This window comes from Heterocephalus glaber, unplaced genomic scaffold (genome assembly GCF_053883595.1).
Source record: "Heterocephalus glaber isolate CG9 unplaced genomic scaffold, H.glaber_assembly_v1.0 deba00000071, whole genome shotgun sequence".
Taxonomy (NCBI): Eukaryota; Metazoa; Chordata; class Mammalia; order Rodentia; family Bathyergidae; genus Heterocephalus; species Heterocephalus glaber.
This window is the reverse complement of record NW_028258137.1, coordinates 23,999,059-24,013,804: the sequence shown is the minus strand read 5'-3', so window position 1 is coordinate 24,013,804 and position 14,746 is coordinate 23,999,059. Positions and strand designations below refer to the sequence as shown.

Here is a 14,746-nt window from a genome sequence, read left to right as displayed (position 1 = left end):
CAATGCAGAAGACCTTGTCCTCTTCTTTCCCTAAAATTTCAGCACTTCTGGGGAAATCAAGTCTTTTCTTCAGACATATTTCCCTGAAGATCTACTCTTGAAAAAAAAAAGAAAAAAAATCTACTTTCATCCCAATGTGAGAGCAGAATTTACAAGTTTCAGGACTGAGACAATATTCAAATGGTCTCAATAAAGAAATTTCCAAATATTTGAATTTCACCAAATTGTCAATCCACTTATTTACTCCCAAGCCATTTGCAGCACATCTAGCATATGCCGTGGTCTCTCCCAGACACTTGAGATGGGGAGCACTGAACAGGACCAGTGGGTACTGGACAGTGTCTGCTCGAGGCAGATAGACCTGCCCTGAATCCCAGCTCACCCTACCTCTTTTTTCTGTAATGACAGACATGACACTCAATTTGAGCTCCAGTTTTCTTGTCAGCAAAATAATAATAATAGTAATTCCTACCTTATAGGGCAATAGTGCTTATGGTTTAGAACCAAGACACATCAAAAGCAACTTAAACATTGAAAGTCCTCATTAAAATGTAACTCATGTAGTTATCCTAAGCAGACTATGAGGGTGGTGGTGACAGGGTCCCTGCCCTAGAGTGGTGTTCCTAATAAAGACAAAGAAAGAGTGAAGCGATCTGATATCTACAATAAAAGTAAGTGCAGTATTGGGCACGAAGGTAGAGAAAAACTTTCATTAAGGGGTCAGGATGTTGGGAGGAGGGAGGTGATTCTGATGAAGGGCTGGAGCATTACGCAGACTCCTCTATCCGTTGAGTCTCAGCCTAAACACTTCTCAGGGGAAAGAGGGACTTATTCTCTCCAAATGGACTCTGCTACACGACAGGCCGCACTTGAATGTGAAAGAGCCATGGACACTATTCTCCAATGGCCTGAGTGCTACAGGTGCAACAAATGGATGTGAGTGGCCTCTAGTGTCAGCCTGTGTGGGGGTGGATTCCAGTCAGTCCTTATATGTATCAGCTGTGCAACCAGAAGTTAATTAATACCAACAACCAGAACAACAACAATAGCAACAAAAATGGTTACAATATGGGACCGCACATGTTTGTTTTGAGGACAAAAGGGGATTCTCTTGATAAAGTAGTTAGTATAGGCTTGCATGGATAGCTCTTTTAAAGTGCGCCAAATACTCTACAAGGACACTCTGGAGATTGAGTTAGTTCTGGAATAAGAAAGCTTAATCCCAATTTAAACCCATAACAGATGCTTCCTTCATGGAACCATGCTGTGGCACTCAGGAAAAATGAGGCATGATTCAGGCCCTATGTAAACTCACCAGAATCAGGTAAGAAGTGATAATAGGTCCTGAAACAAATTTATACAAACTCATCAGAATAAGCAAAAAGAGATAATATACCCTGAAGCAATGTTACACAATGGCAGAATTTCATTAGTTAGAATGAATACATTAGTAAAGAGATACATGTGTGACTATACATAGTACCTATTACCACAATATCTTCCAGGTGGATACAGCACTCTATTTGCATTGTTGAGTTTAAAACTGAGGCAGAGAAGTCATTAATTTAAATGACTTGACTGAAGAACCCTTCCAGTAAGGACAGAAACTAGGTAAAATAACTTAAAATTCTATTTCTTAACATGAACCCTCTTTTCATAATATAAATATGTGATGTACCCATACTACATGTTATACACTAAGGATAACAAGGCCAACACGTCAGAGCATCTATATTTGGGAAATAAAGAATCTAATTGGAAGAGAAGAAGAAATACATAGGGCCGGGGATTTAGCTCAGTGGCACCATGCCTGCCTCACAAGTGCAAGATCCTGAGTCTGATCCCTGGTACCGCAAAGAAAAAAAGAAGAAGAAATACATAATCACTTTATTAAGAGAAAGACCATCTTAGAAGGACTAGAGGAACACTGAGTGCTACCATGCCACCCAGCTTCACAGAAATAAAGGCTTCAGGGAGGAGGTTTCTTCTAAGTATTGAGAAGGAATTAGCCAGCGGAGGACATTTCAGTCAACCAATGGACAGAAACAATACCACCAAACCTAATCCAGGATCCCTGAATGAATCAGTATCTAAAATCATTCTCAAATAATTATGGAAAAGCAAATCCAGTCCATAGTTGCTGCCATTTTTCTCCCCATCTACCACATTTATATTGGTCATGCTGTCTCCAGAGTTTATGTTAGATGAGATGGTTTGCTCTCCTCTGGGCCAATTCTTTGTAAAGAGGTCAAGTATGTTTTTTCCAGGGGTTTGAGAAATACAAATATATGCCATCCCATAGAAATAGTTTCCAACTTTTCAATTTTCAGAGTAAAAAGTGAGGTGTGGTTTGGCCAAAGCCTTCCAGTGAGTGGCAGGGCATGGGCAAAAACTTTCCCCCAATTCAGTAGAAATCTCTTTTCATGCACAGAATCCCATTACACCTTATGTATGGAGTTTCTAGGGGCTGAAACACTCATTTGCTACCTTGTTAAATTTTGCCAAATCCTTGAATTATCTGTATTTTATTGAAACAGGTTTCGTTTTTTGAAATGTTCATTTAAAAAATGAAAAGCTAGTATTATTTGCTGTAATGCAACATAATTGTAAAATTACAAGATGAGTACTTAACATTTAGAAAGTGACTTGGTATTATTAAATCATAAAGCAAGACTGCACACACACATCTAGTCTTCAAAATAACACTGTGATCTAAATATTACTACTTTGTTATCATTCCATTGTAAAGATAAGCAAACTGAAGATGATCGTTTTAAATATTGCTTAATTTTCACTAAACTAGGTACTATTTAATGTCTGAGGTTGTTTATTAAAAAGAAAAATCAGCAATAAGTAGAGAAAGCCTGCTAAAAATTGAACAAGTGGCTCTCTGAAAGAAAAAACCAAATTCCCTCAGTTGCATTTCTTGATTTCCGTGATACAGACATTTCCCCCCTAAACAATTTCAAGCTTCCAAAGTACCACTAACCAGCTCAAGCAATGACTGAAAATTTAACTCTGAGCTCCAGTAAGTTTCCTAAAAAGTCAATTCTAGTCCTCCTCTAATCTCAAAAATTAGTATGCATATAAGTCACATGGAAATGTTGGTGTACTACAGATTCTGACCCTGTCTGAACTCTGAACTATGGTGAATTCATACAGGATTTTTGTAACCTATATGTACACAGGGCCATAATACTGTCCCCATTCCCTACTTTCCTATTTACATTATGTGTAATACTGGAAAAATTATCCAGCTAATGGATAAGTTCACTTGCACATTCATGTAATCAGGTGATTATGAAACTCAGCTTTTAAAGAGATCTTCCACTTGGAAAGAAATGGTATTCTTCTGTGACATTTAGAACAGTAGTGCTTATATGCCTGCACCTCTAACATGTGCAGAACTACCGTTGCCCTCTTAGAAGATCAAAGAATAACTTCATTAAAATGTTTGAGATGCAACTCAGTGCTATGTCACTTATCAGAATTGATAAACATTGTGAATAGTAGCTGCATATGCAAACTGCTTAACTCTCTACAAGGAAGAAATTAAGCAAAGCTGTGAAGCTTAGGTAAAAATAAATCAATTTATTTTTACATTTCTCTAACCACAATATGTATGTCTGACCAATCAATCCACTTTATTATAATGCTGCTGCATTGACTTATGCCCACATAGAGATACGAAAAGTTTTTAGTCTCTCTGGAATTCTTACATATAAGAAAGTCTTTAGAATTTCCATAGAAAAATATATATTCACTTGAATACTTGTAATCTGACTTTCTATTCACAGTGACATTTTAGAGATAGTTCTAATTACAGCCTGTGTCTTGCTCTGCTGACCCAGAAATGTTTTTTAAGGTGAATTTGGTCAGTTCTCAGATATGATAAGTCATTATGTAAAAATGCATTATAGCATCGATTTTGTAAACAGCATGGATGCAGGTCCAAAAGGTAAGACACATGCTGAGAGTAAAGTTTAAAATACAAACAGGCTCTTACGGATACATCAGGATTCAATCCAGTAGATTATTGTGGTTGACAGGAAATTATGCTTTTATTATCCACTGGGTTTAGTGGCCACAATATTTCATAGGTGCAAAAATGACACACAGGATCGGAGAGTTTCTATTAAAAATGTTTCTGACCTTGAATTTAGAGCCATTAGCAGCCTGCTGCAAAACAGGTAAATGCACATTGAATTCAAAATGGTATTTCAGGAACACAGGGATGTGACTCCGTGAGTGGCCCAGAGCAATTCCTGTCAAGCCCTAGGTGACTGACGCCGAGCAGGCTAAGACAATTTTTGGATTTTAGAGTGGAATGGAGCTTAAATGTGTCCAAACTCAAATAACCCCAAAAAGCCACCTTTTCTGGAGCCTTCAGAATTCTCTGATTGGATCCTCTTGGTAGAAAGGAATTGTGAAATATTTTATGTACATGTATTTGCTTTGTTTATCTCTACTCTCAGCCACAGCACATCTATCGGGTCATCTTTCTTTCTCATTGAGCCCTATACTTATCCAGATATCGGTCTATCCAAAAGCAGGTCATATGCTTGTTTTACTACCCACAGTAACACTTGGAAAATCTATTTTACCCCTGTTATTGACACGTTATTTTTTCTCAACCTGAAGTTTTTTGTCTTTCCTAAATTCTAGAATGCCTGCTTACCATAGCAAAAACAAATAAATAAATTCCTTTTCCTCCTCCTTTCTCAAGATGGGATCAGAAATTTATTCTTTTTTTTTTTTTTTTTGGCACTGGGGATCGAACTCGGGTCCTTGCGCTTGCTTAGCAGGCGGCGAAACCACTGAGCTAAATCCCCAGCCAGAAATTTATTTTTTAAATAGAAGCTTTTCTATTATAAATATTTCAGAATGACTGTAACTAAGCCCATGACAAAAAAAAAAGAAAATCAAAATAAGACTTATTCTCTCATGTTATAGAACTAGATGTTTATTTCTAAAACTTTCTTGGAATCATAGTTAAGATACTGAGGGTGAATCTATTTTTGGGGTCTTTCTTGTGGCATATTATACTGAGATTGTCTCCCCAAAAGGTAAGTGTATGTCTAACACCTCCCTTGCCAATTATAGACAGAGTAGTGCCAGGAAGCCATTGCTGAAGTCTAACGTAAATCTTTCCTTTCTTTGTTGCCTTGAAAACACATGTTCAAAATTTAATATCCAAGACCTAAAATGTGAAAACAATTTGTGTCGGCCTTATAAGTCACAGCAACCAATCAGAATCGATCTTATTCTTATCAGCATTGTAATAGTGTGAGAAGTTCCATGAGGTAGTTGCTTAAAACACCGATTTTGGAATCCACATGTAGTTCAATCAGAGCTCTATCATTCAAAGAAAAAAATTACCTGAGCAGATTCATCACACTTCCAGTAGAGGAAAAGACTGATGCTTTGTGTTTCATACTACCTATATTGAAGAATCGAGAAAAAATAAAGTACATAAAACTGCTGTCTTTGTAGCGATCTCATGGAGTATTTCAAGGGCTTAATAAAATATTGAGTAACTTTTCCAAACAAGTTTATTTAAATCTCCTACTGTGTTCATCGAAGGGAGAGATTTTTATGTTCTATGCAATAAAAAAGTTTTGCCAACTATTGATTTTTTTAAAAAAACTGGCAAAAACCAAAATGGGTATAAATGAAGCAGCATTTTATAAATAGCTCTTCATACCCACAGCTAACATACAGTTAAAGCAAAGTCTTTAAGTAGTTATTTTAAGCCTCTGCTAGGCTGTATGTTTACTCCCCAGAGCCAATAATTTTTCTTCTTTCCATAGAAGACACAGCATTCTTTCCATCACTATTTTCTGTTGAGGAAGCAAAATGCAAGCACCCCCTGCCCATGCTCACTTTCAATCAAACTGTAACCACTCATTTAAAAACATGGCCCATTGTTTCTCTTGTAAAAGAGAAATCCCATAGCATTTCAAAATCATCTACGTTCTTGTATGGGTAGTGCAAGTGGAGAGAACTACTAAACCCCAGATGAGACCAAGTTGATACCTGTGCAGTAGATGGACGAAAGCTCAGTAAAGATAAAGATAATTTAAAACTAGATTCAGGTGGTATCATTTCCCAAAAATATTCCATAACCTTTGGTTATTTCCTTTAAGGAATTTTAGCACCACCAATGATAGAAATAGGAAGCATTCCTCTCTCCCTTAAGATGAGTGGCAATGCTTGAAATCAGTTGTATCTTAACCAGGACTAGAGCATGCTATACTGAAATTGAAATGCAGCCAAGAATCTCAGTATGATGTCAAGATTCTGCCAGTTAGATTATGTTGTGTAGTAACCATGGTTTTAAGTGCATCTTACTGTCACTCTTTGATGCTTGAAAGACTTTCTAGTTTAAAACCCACCCACTGACACTGCTAACATAAATAACGAATACAGATGATGGACAGCTAGACAGACAGATAGATAGCAAGCCATCATTTGACAAAAATAATATTGGATTATCACCCAGAATGTATAGTGCATGAAAATTAAGGGAACTGCTTACAGCATTCTAAAATAAGTAGGCTAAATTCAGCTACTATATGTTAGTGAAATGGAAAGTCATGGCAAAGACAACTGTGTTTTATAACTGTAATCAAAATAAGCATTTTTTGAGCAACCCTATTTTGAAGATGGGAAAAAGCTAGAGACAAAGTTAAATTCTATTTGTCAAGTTCAAACAACATTAAACAAAGCATAGAATGTGCCTTTGCAAACTGTATAACAAATTTTAACAAAATTGTCAATATAAGAAAAGAAATCATCCCCTTATGGGTATTCATATCACTTTCTTCGTCTACTTATTTTATGACATTTGTGTCCGGAATCAAATAATCATATTTCATGTATTTATCTACAAGGAAATAAGACTAGAAAATGTTGTCCTAATTACTAATAGAACATAAATGTACTACAATCTTTTCACATAATGATTACATGAAAAGATGAAGGTGGTTCCATTTAATAGTATTTTTAATATATTTTAAATATTTTCAACATGCTTAAATATCAGTAAACACATCTACACAAGCATCTTATCTTACCCCATAATTTTTCCTGAGTGTATATGCGAAGACCAGGTATCCTGTTGATTAATAACAACATAGAGGAGCATGAAATTGTCTTCGCAGACACCCAGACTGCAATTCAGATAAGGTCAGCATAAACTGTTCCATTTAAATACGAAAAAACCAAAAATGTATAAAAGAAAGAGGGCAAGAGCAGAGCAAGGCAAATGAGAGGAAGTAAGTTTCTTCTTGGTTAGTTTTTATACTTTCCTATCGAGGGAAATGTACAAATACTGTGTTACACAATTAGAGCCTTTTACCAATAAGATATAGCTGTGTATCACATAGAGTTAATAGTATTCTGTGATGCAAGCCTAGTCTTGGAGGCATTCTCAGTTTTACAAAGCTGATTTATGTCATTTTTATATTCCCATATCATTTAAAAAATGATTGTGAAGGGAGAAAAACACGCTTTGCAGAACATGGATAAAATTGATTTTTAAAAATGAGAAAAGCTGTGTCTAAAAATAAACAGGAGAATTTATGAAATTTCTGTAGAGAATGTTGTAGTAGATAAGTCTCAGTATTGGACTTTGGATATGAGAGTGTTCTCTCCCATGCCTTTAATGAAAATAGCATACCAAAAACGGGGGGTGGTCTCTGCTAATTTGTTAATGCAGTAAATAAATGTTGACTGGGCACTAACTCTGAGCTTGGCCCTGGGACAACCATCCTGACATCTGCAACTGCCTTTGTCAGGGGAACAGGAAAGGGAAGTGCATGAAGGTTCTAAATAAAAATGTTATTTTTCATGATACTTTCCAAAGAGATACAGAAAATCGCACACACACACATATATATGTGTGTACCTACCCAAAGAAATATTTTTAAAAAGATATTTAAAGGCAAGAAGAAGACAAGTGATGTTTATGATAGGGAATACCACATGGCATTTAAAACTCTGGAAACAGGCCCCGGGGATTTAGCTCAGTGGTTTTGCCACCTGCTGTGCAAAACACAAGGACCTAAGTTCGATGCTCCGTACAAAAAAAAATAAAATAAAATAAAATAAAACTCGGGAAACAAATGCTTGAGAAAGGATGAAAAAGGAATCAGTATTGGCCCTGGTGCTTTGTCATGAAGCGGCAATGGAGATTTAGTTAGCAGCAACACATGGAAGAAGCTAAATGGTGTGCCTTGAACTTATTTCTCTTCTGACCTTCTGAAGTTGCCAGGTTTCACTAATTTTCTCCTTATGGTTACATCTGAAGTGGGTCCCAGAGTCAGGAAGTGTTGACTGGGTAGCACAACTTTCTATGAGAATGAAAGGGAAAGGAATGGCAGTCCTTTGATGAACTAAGACTTGTTAAATCAGATGATAGTTCCGTCCATTAAAAATTGTTCTATTATTTCATAACTATTCACTTACAGAATTCTGGGGAGAAATGCCCGGCACCACAGGATAGCATTTCTTAAAAGAGTTATCAACATATAAATCTGAGTAACCAGGAAGGCACATCGCATAATCTCAGGTGAATGGAAGAGCAAAGAAAACATGATAACATTCCCATACTTGAACCAGTAAATGAGTTAGCTATCTAGGCACATTTTCAAGAAGCAATCTGTGTGTGTGTTTTTGTGTGACTGCTTGTGTGCATGGTACACATTTGAGTGCGTGTGTGTGTGTGTGTGTGTGTGTGTGTGTGTGAGACTCATAACGGAAGCCTTGGTTTATGTAGGTACCTTGTAAGAAGTGTATAATACACCAAAGTTAGGAACTTTTTCCTAAATTAAAAAGCAAATTGAGTCCTATTTGATTTATGAATGCTCACAGTGTTGAATACAAAATATAAATCTGTATTATTTTCTCTGCTTCACTGAATAAATAACTCTATAACAAATATAAAATTACTGAAACCAGTATTAGCAGGACCGCTGAGCATAGTATTTTCAAAAGCAAGACTCAGGACCTTAAATTGCACCTATAATTAAAAGGCTGCTCTGATTATGCTTGTCCTCTGATTTGTCAAACACAAAACTTTGCTGATGGACCAGAAAAGTGTTTGGAAAACAAAATTAAGTGTCCTTTTTACCCATTTTTAGCTTTTGGTTTTGAATGGAAAATGTGTTAAAACTGGTTGATAAAGTTATGAGGTATGGCACTTTTGAGTAGAAAAATAATGACCATCATTTTTTTTCAAAGGGTATACTTATATTGATAAGTTTTTCTGAACAGCTGTTTAAGCGTGGATACTAACTTTTCGAAATGAGCTTGCTCTTTTTTTCCCCACCTGTAAACAATGAAAAGAACCTGGAAAGCAAACCCCAGAGATACAATTTCTTTAATAAAATCATTATATCCTAATTCTTTGAAACTTCCTTGCTTTGCTCCAACAATCCGATCCTCCAGTCTAACAAAGAGTATCAAATCTTAAATTTCCACATAGTTTCCAAGAAATGTTACATGATGAGTATATTTACAGACCAATCTTTACAGATACCCTCAAACCTGGTTTATTCCATCCTGCTGAGCAAGTTTTATGAGGATTTTGTACTGGTTTTCTGACATGGATCATGCTATGATTGACTACTTAAACTGTGTACAGTGTTAAAGTGAGGGATTGCAATAGATGGATGCTGTGTTGACTACATTTTAAAATAAATACTAAAATACGGTAATTTTGCAGAATAAAGACCCCTTCCCTCTAGAATTGATAACCGTACATCAGGTAAATTGATCTGATTATTCTAGTGAGGGCTGCTCTAGTATGGTCTATTCTTCTGCCAAATGTATACAGTTTGAAGAACTCAAGAGATGCATCCCAGGCACTGGAAATGCAGCCAGGAACTGTCAGTCTGAAGGTGCAGAGATTTACCCATCAAAAGTCTTCCAGAGAGATCTAGGAGCCTACAGATTAGAGGGCAGATGGATTGATTTTTAATAGTAATAATAATTAGGAATGTAAGATCCAATTCACGGAGGGGGGTTTACAAAGTTTGAATGAAAGCATTTCAACAAAGATTTCAGAAATCATTAGCTAGTAATTCTAAAATATTTGCCTTATTTGTGACCGTCAGTGGATGCCTTGACAGGCATTTGGGTGGTGTGCGGATGAGAATGAGGACCAGGAACTTCCACTGAAGCGCCCTAAATGGAGTAATCCCTGCAATTGCTGGGAAGACTCCTCTCTCTTTTCAAGAGGGAGGGATTTTGCTCAACTCCCCACCCTCTTCAGAGTCCAGAAAAAAAAACTCAAAAGTGATTTTAAAAATCTTGAGACTGCTCCTGCAAGAAATGACTATGTGGCAAGTAGCTTCGAATTGCTAAAGCAAAATTATACAATTTTAGAATTTTTTATCAGTATTATTATTTAATAATATGTTGAGTAGCCTTAGGATTTCTTTCAACCACAGAGGTAAAAAAAAAAATGGGAAAACATATATGAACATAAAACATAATGATTATGGAAAATTCTCTTTGAGGAAAAAAAATGTAACCCTTGGAAAACATCTTTCAAAGGTATCAGTCTTCTCAGTAAAAGACTCTCTCTCTTTCTCTCTCTCTCTCTCTCTCTCTCTCTCTCTCTCTCTCTCTCTCTCTCTGAAATCTCTGCAAAACTGGACAGAGCCCATGACAGGCAATGGCCAGGGAAAGATTTCAGTGGTGTTTAGCATGAACGACAAGGCTCATTTTGCATGCAGTGAAGTAGAGCAGCCAGGCTGAATGGATGGAAAATCCCAGTCTCAAATCTTACATAAATATCTCTTTCCCACATATAGTTTTCCAGTTGAAATACTTCTATAATGAAGCCAGAGGTGACAGCCCAGGGAGGGTTTTTAACCATTGAGATGGCTGTCAGGAGCGTTATAAAGAGGACAGGCGCTTCCCAAACGCCCCCAACCAACCTCAGTCCCCCCATCTGCTCTGCAACCATGCCCAAGGGGAGGACACTGCTCTCACGTACCTTCTCTGGCGTCCCCCCTCTTCCCCATTGTCAGCCCACAAAAACAGCGAAACCAGATGACAAAATCAGCCAGCTGCTCTGATTAGCGGCTGGCTCCTGCGCTCTGAGGGATCGTCGGATCAGGGCCCCTAAAAAGGAAACTCTTGTGGAATCTTCAGGAAACGGTGGTAAAGTTGAAGGGGGCTTTTCTCCCTCCCGCTTGCTAGATTATAAACTCTATCCTCTAATTGGAGCCGAAGTGAGCAGCTGCCAGCCCGATTTTCCATTACGGACTAATGTTGTGCGTTTGCAACAATAAACAATTAATGTTGTTTGATTTCTTACATTTAGCAACCCAAGCAAACAGCTGCCATCTCTGCTGGCGGAGGCAGAGGGCTAGCGCCGGACGTGCCGCCTGCTCCGTGCCTGCAGGGAAGGGTCAAGACCGTGAAACTTTGAGGTTTCTACCAGATCGGGGGCGGGGGGGGGGGGAACTTTGGTCTTGGGGAGGGAGAAAGTGGAGGAAATCGTGGGTACCTGTTGGCATCGGCGTTGGCGGCGGCGCGATTTCACTGTTCCCAGCCTGGGCTGGAGCCCGGGAGGACAGGATTAGGTCCCCTGTAAACCTGTTAGGCGCTGGCAAACCCAGGGCGGCAGCCCCCTCTGCCTTCAGCCCCGCGAGGGGCGCGTCCCGCTCCCCAAGGGCTCTCGGAGGAAGAGCTGAGTGAGGCTCAGAGGGCGCAGCTTGAGGCTCTGCCGGCTCCGGGAGAGGAGCCCCAGCTGGTGGCCTCGGTGAGCACAGTCTCCGGGCTCTGCCCGGGGGTCCTGCGCGGGCGCGGGGCAGCGTCCTGCTGAGGGCGCAGCCGTGAGGGGCTCCGGAGCCCGCAAGTTTGCATCTGGCGCCGCGTCCTCGGGCTGCAGCAGCCACTTGTGGGAAAGCTTTCGCGCTAGGGCTCTCGCTGCTGAGCCCCGGCCCTAAGCCCCCTCGGCGGGGTCGCCCTCCCGCGCTCCGGAGACGAGCTGCGGAGCACCAGCCTGAGGGCACCTCCCGCCCCTCCGCCTCCTCACCCCCGGGCTCCTCCCGCCCGGCGGCGGGCGCTTCCCATTCACCGCACGGACCCCGCAGGGAAGGCGCGCGGCTGCGGCGGCGCCAGCCTGGGTCCGCTGGCGGAGAAGTCGCCAGGCGACCGCAAGGCTGGAGCGCGCAGGAAAACTGGAGGGGCGCAGCCTGGAGCTCCATACTCCTCGGAATCTGTTACCAGAGCAGTTTGCAAAAACCGTCAGGCAAAAACCTGGGGCGTCCCCATCGGCCGCGGTTATCGCGAAAGGAGACGCAGCTCAGCCGGCGCCAGTGCCGCCAACCCACATCCTCCATCTGGGGGGAAGGAGGTGCGCGAGGTGCCCGAAGGGGCCTGGGGATTTCTACAAGGAACAATCCCCGCTGGGTCTTGGGGCATGAAGGAATGCGTGGGTAGGGGGCAGTACTTACTCTCGTGGGGGTCCGCGCCCGCGGATTTCACGCCTCCTGGTTCACAAATGGCTGGAGGGGCTCCGGGTGGGATCTTCTGGGAGCCTGGCGCTGAGCGGCCCCTGAGCGCTGGGCAGGAGCCTCCGGATTCCGTGCATGCCTCTCGGAGCTGCCGATCCCAGTGTGGAGACGCGGGGCGGGCGCGCTGGGCTCTAGGTGTCCGCAGCCCAAAGTGCAGCTGGTGGGTTGACGCTACCGTCTAGGCACAAACCGGCGGCGGCGGCGGCGGCGGATCTTCCAGGAGGCAGGGAGATTCCAAATAAATCCGCTAATTCTGGGCTGAGCGCTCCGGCGTGCGAGCCCGCCTGCCTGCCAAATGTAACTGTGAAGTGATGTGGAAAAGTGAACCGGGTGCCTCCCCTGACGGATCTCATTGGGCAGAGCGCAGAGGCAGGTCTACCACTTGGAAATTCGTGTAAGCAGCCCCCCACCCCCGCCTTCCCCCCCTGGCTCCCGCGCGCCCGCTCTTCGCTCCCTTTCCTCCCACCAAGTGGGCGCACAACTTTTCGCTCCTCGCTCGCGAGCACGCCCCGCGCGTCTCCGCCGCCCGAGCCACGGCTGGAAGATGCGCCCTTGCGGGCGGTGCGCGCGGCTCGCGGAGGGCCGAGCTGCGGGTGGAGAGGGCTGCGGGAGGCGAGCGGGACGTGGAGGAGGTGCCCGCACGCCTGCTCTCTCTGCGTCCCACCTGAGCACCGGGGTTATCCTGCAAAGCTTCTCTGTGAACCACAGCTGTTTGCCCTGGGAGGAAGAGGACGCGACAGGGCAAAGGGAGGCGTGCGGGCTGTTTACCTGCTCTTTTCCTTGGGCCTCTGGGGTACAGAATAGGGTGTTTGTAAGTCTACTGCCTGCTCCTTAGACCGTACTGGTTTAGAGCTTGCGTTTTCCTGCTCGTGGGGTGGAGTGCATTCCTGACGTCCCAGGGCTTTTAACTCTTTGAGGAAGGTGGGATGAGGGACTTTGGGGAGGGGCGTGACGTACGTGCTGTAAAATAGAGCAGAACTTGCCGTAGGGGGAGGATGGCCAGGTCTTCCCAGTGTGAGCTGAGCTGATCTCCGAGGTACCGTCCTGGACCTGCCTCTGCCGCTGTCCTCTGTCTGTGGCCCCTTCCAGTACTCTGGTGGCTGAGACATGGTCAAGCAGATGCCCCTGCAGGAAGGAGCCCGAATCAGGAGGTCCGGATGCTTTTCTTTCTTCATCATTGAGGCTGAAAGGTATATTCAGCAGCTCTGATCATATTTTTACAAAACTAGTGAGATGTAAGACGAATGACTATTCACCCTAGAAAAGAAACTCTCCTTCACGGGAGAGCCCGGTTTAGTTCATTCCCTGCACACTTGAAGTGAGTTCTGAGAACGGATTTTGACCATCTGGGAACAGAGCCGAAGCAGAAGGGGAAAGGGTGCTGAGGACCAGACACACGGTCTGTAGAGCTGGTTCTGTCTGACTCGAATTAATGAGACACAGTGAACAGAATGGGAAAACAGGAGCAATATGCTGATAATATTTATGCAAATTGACTTTTTGTGCTGCCTGTAACATCCCTTTGTAAAATTTTGAGAAGAATATCGATTACAGGTCTGATATCTGTTTCACATTCCAGCCATCATGAACAACAAATTTAGGGAATTATTTCAGAGAGGGAGAAATGAAGAGAACTGGGAGGTGTTTCTTCCCCCAGGAAGTCACTGAGTAACTGTTTGTTCTCTTCTCAGACTGTGTCTACTTACAGGGTATTCTGGAATTGGCTAATTCTGTCTTGGAAAAAAAGAACAGCAGTGAAGCCTCAATCAAATTATAACTGCTGTTAGACCAGACAGTCCCAAGTGGACAAAGAAACAGATCGCATCTTAGGTTGTGCTTAATTTTCAGACATTCATTTTCACTTTGCACAAGTGGTCTGAACCTTTCCTCCGGGTGCCTTCTTACATCTATGAGAGCTAAAGCAAAGGGCATATGTTCCTGAAGGCAGGGGATTGCCACAAGTAAACGGATCTCAAAAGAAAGTAAAGGTGTTAAAGGAACAACCTTCTTGAGTCTCATTTTCTTTTTGTTGTTGTTGGGTTTTTTTTTGGTACCGGGGATCGAACTCGGGTCCTTGCATTTGCGCAGCAGGCGGTGAAACCACTGAGCTAAATCCCAGCCAGAGTCTCCTTTTCTTTAGAAAAATAAGATAGAAAGAAATCTATCCCGACCAAGTGTAGAGACAGAATCTCTTCACTTGGTTACCTTAGGTT

The 14,746-nt window shown here is 42.0% G+C and overlaps 1 protein-coding gene across 10 annotated transcripts in view; it reads right to left on the bottom strand.

Annotated features, from left to right (window-relative positions):
- Positions 1-12,611, bottom strand: part of Cdh8 (cadherin 8) — a 382,630-nt gene extending 370,019 nt beyond the window's left edge. For 6 of the 10 annotated variants that reach the window (XR_015449028.1, XR_015449007.1, XM_087205646.1 and 3 more), the window contains exon 1: positions 12,474-12,611. The gene's annotated coding sequence lies outside the window, so the exon portion shown is untranslated. Of the gene's footprint in view, positions 1-5,379; positions 5,441-11,005; positions 11,268-11,521; positions 12,038-12,473 lie in introns of those variants that run through there. The other 4 variants (XM_004843117.4, XM_087205660.1, XM_087205636.1 and 1 more) reach the window with 4 other exon arrangements.
- Between the last annotated feature and the right edge of the window lie 2,135 nt (positions 12,612-14,746).